Consider the following 8,723-nt stretch of genomic DNA (forward strand, 5'->3'; position numbering starts at 1 on the left):
GGCCAACCGCCCTTGACTTTCCACCTTGCTCTCTGTCCTTCTGCCATTCTGGCCTTTTAAACCCTTTAAATATCTTCATATTGCTTCTTGGCACAATGGTCTTTACCTGTACAGTTTCTTCTACCTGGAATGCTCCATCCTTTACCCTTCACCTTCACCTATTTGCCCTCTATTCATTCTTCAACCTCAGCTCAAGGATCAATTCAGCAGGGAAGTCTTCTCTGTCCCTAAAGTCTAAAGTAGCTTCTTGTGTTATATGTTTATATATTTCAGAGCTTGTGCCTCGGTTTATAACGGCATATTTATTAGCATGACAATTTGCTTATAGGACTGACTGCCCCTCTATGTTATAAGCTTCTTGAGAGAGACCGTGTCAGTTTGGGATCATCATTTTATCTTATCACCTAGTTAAGTGATTGACACATAATAGGTGCTCAATAAAAAGTTGTTCAGTGCCTGTAGTCTTAATCTTACTGGATTTTTAAGAATCATGCCTTTTGGCTTCAAAAGCATAGAACACCCAGTTCTTCTCCCAGCACCCTGACCTCTCATTCTGAGTCTCTAGCATGTTCATTTTCTTTTCCCCGATCTTTAAATGTTTTAGCTTCTCAAGATTTGGTCCTTAGTCCTTTTTTTTCTCATTCATTACTCTTTCTAAGATGATTTAATTTAATTTAATGGATTCAATTCCCACCCTTACAAAGATCACTCTCAAATATATCTTTCTCTCCCAGCCAAGCCTCTTCTATAAGCTCCAGATCAATTTACTTAACTACTGACTTCACCTTCCTAACTGAATATTACAACAATAAATCAAATGTAACATGTCTAAGATTGGCCTCAAGGTTTTTCTGCTGTAGACCTAGTATTTCTCCAGAAATCCACCTAACTGTACTAGCCAAAAGCATGTAAGATATGCCTATGGAAATAACTGCAAATATCTTTAGTTCTGCCTTGATTTAAATTGTAATTGACAACAGAGGGCAGAGAACAGGATGAAAATTATTATTGACACAATTGCTTCTGAGTGTGGAAAGCACTGGCTAGCTATTATCCCTGACTTAACTAGAAAAGCAAGGTAGTAAATACTTATGTTTCCTTTGTAGTCCTTATAGATCTGCACATTTTAAAAATACATTTTGATAAAAACCATTTGTCAGTTGTGTCAGTACATGACTTGATATTTGTCAGATTTAATGAATGATGATTTGTGAGTTTATGAGATCGTTTATGAGAGTTCCATATAAATTAAATAGTAATAAGTAAGAATAATTACAGTCAGGAGCAAGTATATACAGAGAGAGATATACAGATATTTATATATATATTCCTTAGGTAGTTTTACAGGTGGGTTAGGAAAAGTACAGTCACCCTCAACTTCTCTGGATAGCAAAGAATTAGATGATTAAAAATAGTCACTTACCCAAGATGAATATTTATTGACAGCAAGATCACATGGTTTTATTTAGTTTACAACTCAGGTTCCTCTTAGAAGAAAGTGGATGGGAAATGCCCCACTCCTTTTGAAAGAATGGGATCATTGTATTTAATAAGAACCTTCAAAGAGAGCAAGGAAAATGAAAAGCAGGAAAACATTGCAGGGCAGAAACACCTGGCTATCTTGGCCACATTCCACCTTATTCTTTACTCCAATGCACATGCCTAGGTGTGTGTCCTGCCCTTTTCAATAAATCAAGAAGAATAGGTCTACTTGGTTACAAACCCATGAACCCTTCAGCTTTCACCTGTTCTGATTGTTTCTGTGCTTTAAGGAAAGGGGTGCGTTCTGCCCTTTTCCAGGTCCATGTAAGTGTCACAGAGTTCTTGTTAATCATCATTACAAAGTTTGCCCTGTCTTGCGAGGAAAAAAATCAAATTGAAAAACCTTAAAAGTGTCAAAAATAAATTGTAAATGTTATCATGGTTGTTTCAAAGTTTCTGAACGTTTTCAGAGCTTTAATATAAAAGCACCCTAGGGCCATCAAATTCAAATTAATCAAAGCCTTTGCAAAGTTTTGTGTTCTATGGTCCAAGGAGTAGCAGATTCTAACATTAATCCACAGGCTTCTAGGAAGCTGATGGAAAAGAATGAGGCCCCATGTAGCTAGGTCTGCTTCTTGCCATTATTCTGTGGTGGAGAGGAAGCAGGGGTTCTCTGTGTGGATCCTTTGCAGGGAGGACCCATTAATGGAGGCAAAACTGAACATGGCTGGTGTGAGGTGGCATATGACAAAGAGGAACTACAAAAGTTTTCACACTTTCAAATGTGATCCATTTAAAGGGCTACCTTATCTGCAGGTTCATTTGATAGTATGGTGTCATTAGTTACCACTCACTTGGCTCTCCTGCTGCTTCACACATTGTTCCTTACCCATTTCCTTTGGTATTTCATCCTCCTCTCCCTGACTTCATAATGTTGGAGTAGGCCAGCACTCTGTCTTTGCTTTTCTTCTCTTTATCTATGCTCACTCTCTAGGTGGCCTCCTTCAGGCTCATGGGTTTAAATGCCATCTATTGTGAATCTCCAGTCGAAAACACTCCCCAACAATCGAAATTTGTTTATTTAACTCCCTACTGGAATCTCTACTTGGGTGTCTAAATACATCTCAAACTCAGAAAAATCCAAACTGAGCCTCCGATGCCCATGCCTCTGTCCCCTGAGGTGGCTCATACAGCCTTTTCGATCACTGTTGATGGTCACTTCATCTTTCCATTTATTCAGGACAAAAAAAAATTGAGTCTTCTTTTTCTTATGCTCTATATCCAATCTGTTAGAAAATCCTGTTTGTTTTCTCTTTAAAATATATTCAGAGTCTAATTGTTTTCCATTGTTTCCACTATTACTGCTCTGCTCCAACCCACTGTCATTTCTTATGTGAATGATTTCAGTGGTTTCCTAATAGAACTTCTTGTTTTTATAAGCCCAACCCCACTAAGTGAAGTGAAGCCAGAGCTTAGCAGACAGAGTGGTCCTTTCACCACGTGTGTCAGATTACAACACTCAAATCTTGTCTCTGTTTTGCTCAAAATTCCAACGTCTCCTCACACAATGGCCTACTAGGGTCTATATCATCTGTCTGAACTACTACTCTCTTGATCATCTCTAACCCATTTCCCCTTGTTTATTCTACTCCAGCCACAATGCTGTTCTCAAATACTTAAGCAAATTTCCACCATATGGCTTCTGCACTGTTTGTTCGCTCTGCTTGATTATTCTTCCACTATATAACCACATAGCTAACCCCTTACCTGTTTCTCAAATGTCACTTTCTCAATGAGCTGTACCATGCCCCTATTTAGGAGAGTGGTTCACCCCCACCAGTCCACCACCCCTGCTCATTCCCCCATCCTTTCACCCTACTTTAGTGCCACACACACACACCTGCTGCACTGTAGCATTCCCAGCTTCCTTCGTTTTTTATTTTGTAACTTCATTCTCGTAATAGAAATATAAGCTTCATGAAGAGAATGATCTTCATCTTTTTTTTTTTTTTTTTTTTTTTGGTAAATTTCTGATATACTCTGTTACCAGGAGGTCCCAGTTACTCCCCAAAATGGGCCTTTTCCTGTTCAGTGTCAATAAGCAAGTATACAAAACCGAAAGTGAGCATTAGGCAGTACAGGCTTTATCTGATGACCACAAAATGCAGAAGAGGGAGTGTGGCTCTTAAATCAGCTTATCACCTCCTGAGAGAGATCCAGGGAGTTACAGATATACGGTATCATCGGTGAAGGGGCTGGGCATTACAGGCAAGTAGAGGAATATTTATGCTTTTCTTGGAAAGGAATGGAGATTTCCTAGGAGTCATCTCTTTTCTGTCCTTTTTTGATTTCTTCTGGTCATTGTCATGGCGATTATCAACTGTCAAGGCATCCAGAGGTGTGTCATTTTTCATGAAAATTGGATTACAATGAAGCTAGAGATTCATCAGAGGTCAAGCAAACTGCCAATGTGGATTTTGCAAGTTTCAAGTGGTTTAGTTCCATGAAGAAACTCTTGATCACAGACATGCTGTTTCCTAACAAAGTTAAGGCTGAGCAGGAATTCAGCTATGTCATGTAGACATTGCCTTGGGAAACAAAAGTGGGGTAGGGTTCCAGCTCAGTCACATAGGGCCTGCAATAGGTAACATAACCACAGACTAAGAGCAGGTGCTTAGTAAATATTTGCTGAATTACTGAATTGGAATTTTACATATTTATAAAAGCTATTTAGATTCAGTGTTACCACTTAATGTCTAATTTTTCCCAGGCTTCATACTTAATAAAAGCAAGTATTATGTCCATCTATTATACCTGTAAACTAGGCTTACTGCCCAATATATAATAGGTACTCAAAAAATATTTGCTGAATGTATAATCACCAAAGACGATGATGACAGATCTTTTTTGTTTTTTCACTTTTAATTATTCTGTGTGTTGTTTTAAATTTTTTATTGTACTTTATGTTCTAGGGTACATGTGCACAACATGCAGGGTTTTTACATATGTATACATGTGCCATATTGGTGTGCTGCACCCATTAACTCGTCATTTACATTAGGTATTTCTCCTAATGCTATGCCTCCCCCCACCCCCCACCCCAAGACAGGCCCCTGTGTATGATGTTCCCCTTCCTGTATCCAAGTGGTCTCATTGTTCAATTCCCACCTATGAGTGAAAACATGTGGTGTTTGGTTTTTTGTTCTTGCGATAGTTTGCTGAGAATGATGGTTTCCAGCTGCATCCATGTCCCTACAAAGGACATAAACTCATCCTTTTTTATGGCTGCATAGTATTCCATGGTGTATATGTGCCACATTTTCTTTTTTTTTTTTTTTTTTTTTTTGAGACGGAGTCTCGCTCTGTCGCCCAGGCTGGAGTGCAGTGGCCGGATCTCAACTCACTGCAAGCTCCGCCTCCCGGGTTCCCGCCATTCTCCTGCCTCAGCCTCCCAAGTAGCTGGGACTACAGGCGCCCGCCAACGCGCCCGGCTAGTTTTTTGTATTTTTTAGTAGAGACGGGGTTTCACCGTATTAGCCAGGATGGTCTCGATCTCCTGACCTCGTGATCCGCCCGTCTCGGCCTCCCAAAGTGCCACATTTTCTTAATCCAGTCTATCATTGATGGACATTTGGGTTGATTCCAAGTCTGCTATTGTGAATATTGCCGCAATAAACATACGTGTGCATATGAACAATGACAAATCTTTTAAAATGACTCAAAAACCATACATAGAAAAAAATCGACATGTGATTTAATCACGACTGATTCTGGATTTTGAATCCTCTCACAAAAGCACTCCTTTTCCTAGGGCAGATCATGTTATTCCACAAAGGAGTATAAAAGTGGCCAAGTTGTATGCCTTTCCCATAGTTCACACATTAGTCAATCTCAGTCAATCCATTAGTAAATCTTACTGAGAACTTGGGCGGACCTTGTTAACTTTCACAGACTCTGGTCTTGATTCATAGAAATATTCAAATGCCTGACCTATGGGTCTAATGCCTATATTTCTCATTTGGCAATTAACCTGGAAGAATATTGTATTAATTCTAATAATCTTTTAGTTTTGTGTTGTTATTCAACTCATGTTTTCTTTTCTTATGTATGTGCACATGCATTTGTTACATTTCCTCCGACTAGTTCACAAACTGCTTGAGATCAGGAACTACATCATATTTCTTTGAATCCTAATTACATAATTTTTTGTTTCTCGCGTTAGGATTGCATGGTCATAGGTTCAGCTGTAACTTAAATGTCTGCAATTCCTAAATCAAGCTGACATTAAAAATACATATGTCACCACTAATATTAACAAATATTTTCCAAACATTCTAATTACCCAGAAGGGACCTAGAAAAAAGTCAATAAAATTGATCTACATCGATATTACCAGAATTACAAAGCATCCCAAAAGTAGAAATAGGATTTGTGTAGTCCTAGCATTGGATAAGTATAGAAGGAGACAAGGCTGCATATATATAAGCCAAAGCAAACAAAAGCCTGACAAAAACTCCTGTGGTTTCAGGAAAACATACAGCAACTAGACAAGAACAAGGGGTCAAAAGAGGTCTTAGCTATGCCAGCCTAGCAACTCCCTTGAAAAACTGAGCTTGAAATGGTGAAATTCTAAGGATGTTCTCCTAAAATATTCTGCTTTAAATTCAAATCTCCAAGAATACTTGACAATAAGGCTCAAATACACTAAAAAATAATAAAAAGATATTCATAAAATTCAACCAATAGCATCATTCATTCTCATTTTTTCTTTCTGAAGGAAATAAAAAAGAAACATTAGTTTTGCTAGAAAACCAAACAAAGCCTTGAAGAGATATTAGATGGAAGACTCATTTTACAAAGATCTGAATTGCCTGCAGGTTACTGCTGATCTAATTTGAAGTAATAATTTAAGAGTGAAAAGCTATCTATCTCATTATCTGCAACTTTTCATCAAATTATTCTTGAGGATGCTGCAATTATCTTCCATTATGTGCTTTGTAAATTAATGTTTAAGTACCACAAAGAAAAGGGTGGTATTTCAGAGTAAAATTTTATTGGATTTTGTTCATCTGTCATTATTGAATCTGCGTGATAGAAATAATAGAATGTTCTCTTCTCCCAACACTGAAGTAGTATTAATGAACCATTAATATCACCTTTCAAACAAAGAGTTGTCTACTTCTGTGTTCCTGCTCAGTTTGAGTGGAATTTTTCTTCTGTTCTAGCATAGAACAGCTCTTCTAGAGCCTAGAGACAAAAAACTTCAGGGTAAGCCTGCTGAATGTTTCAAAAATATTCCATAACACTTAAGAATGGCACCTGTCCCTCACCTCTTCTAGGTCAATACCTAGGACTTAATGTAATTTCAGATCAAACAGCTATATATTAAAGAGACTATTTAGCTAGAAAGATATCATTTCTATTTGTCATGGAGAGAAATGGCATTGTTTCAGAAAATGTTTTATTCCAAAGGAGCAAAAGGTGTTCCACAGAGGTCTAGACAGTTGTATTTGTACTATAGGATGCCTCTTACCTTCTACAGACGTGAGTCTTTGTCACACATAGCCTTTTCAGTATTATGACAGTTTTATTCATAACATACGAAAACCACAAATCATGGGTTGATTGATTAAATCGTAAAGGCATCTGTTGTGATAAGAAGGAATTCTTCAGTCGGGCACGGTGGCTCACGCCTGTAATCCCAGCACTTTGGGAGGCCTAGGCGGGTGGATCACGAGGTCAGGAGATCAAGACCATTCTGGCTAACATGGTGAAACTCTGTCTCTATTAAAAATACAAACAAAATTAGCCAGGCGTGGTGGTGGGCGCCTGTGGTCCCAGCTACTCTGGAGGCTGAGCCAGGAGAATGGCGTGAACCCAGGGGACGGAGCTTGCAGTGAGCTGTGATCTCACCGCTGCACTCCAGCCTGGGCGACAGAGCGAGACTCCATTTCAAAAAAAAAAACTAATTCTTCATATCTTTCTAAAACTAAGTTCACATTAAATTTACACAGTCACAGGTTCAGTCATTTTTCAAGAGAATCATCCTGTGTCAGCCTTACCCAAAATTACGTTACTAGCTTCAGTCAGTGGAGCTTGCAATGTCCCCAAAAGTCACTTACCAAAGACCTATGTTAAAATTAATGTAATTCGAGAAAAAGGTAAGCCATGAAACTATTATCAATATATTTTCATAAAATATATTAAATCAACTAACCAGTCACTTTACAAAACCTTGTGGGAATGGGAAAATGCACTGATAAGTGAGTTTTTCAAGAAAGAGTCGAGTCAAAATCTGCCTACTGGTTAGTCCACAATCTGGGAAGACAAGGGCAGCACTACAGTGGGGCCTTGCTCAATCAGGAATCACATGAAGGCAGTGGGATATGTCATGCTGGAAGGAGAAGACACCAAGAAAACAAGAATAGTCCCAAACAGGCGGTGGAACCATATGTAGGATAAATTTCACTTAGCTTTGTTCTACATTTGAGTAATATTCTAAAGTTTATAATGTGCCCTTACATACAGTGTACTTTATTACATTCATCGTTACCTTGTAGGAAATGGAGGTAAATCATCACCCCAAACAGGAGAGGCCATTATCCCAAATTATTAATGAAGAAATTGAAATTCAAAGCATTTTTTTCTGTCTATAACTTATTTGTTTATTAAAATATCCTTTTGAGCACATGGTACTGTCACAGCTATGAGCATAAAGTACTGAAAAATATAGATATGCAATTCATTCTCCCATGTAAATAACATTCTCATGGAAGTTTCATCTAATAAGTAGACACTTCAATACAATTATTCTCAACTGCAATGTGTTTAACAATATATGATAACTGCAAAAAATATATGATAGCAAGTAACTTTGGATATGATTGTGAGGAAAAACTTCTTTAAAGAGATGACGTACGACTGAGACTTGAAGGATGACAACACATTTGCCACTCAAACTATGGGAGGAGATTGTTAAAGGAAGCTGGAAAAGCACGTGCATGGGCCCTGTGACATAATGGAGGTTAGGATGTCCAGGAGATGGAAACTAAGGAGTCATCGAGGTCAAATCCAGGCCTTTTCCAAATATGGCTCCCAGATTTATGATGCTTTTAATTCACCTCTAACTCATTTTGAAACAAATAAAATATCCAAAAATCTCCCAAAGGGAAGATTACAAGAGGCCTTCCTTATGCATGCAGGTCACCATGGTTTCCATGGGTCATGTTGGTGGTCAATTT

This window comes from Trachypithecus francoisi, unplaced genomic scaffold (genome assembly GCF_009764315.1).
Source record: "Trachypithecus francoisi isolate TF-2019V2 unplaced genomic scaffold, Tfra_2.0 Lachesis_group11, whole genome shotgun sequence".
NCBI lineage: Eukaryota > Metazoa > Chordata > Mammalia > Primates > Cercopithecidae > Trachypithecus > Trachypithecus francoisi.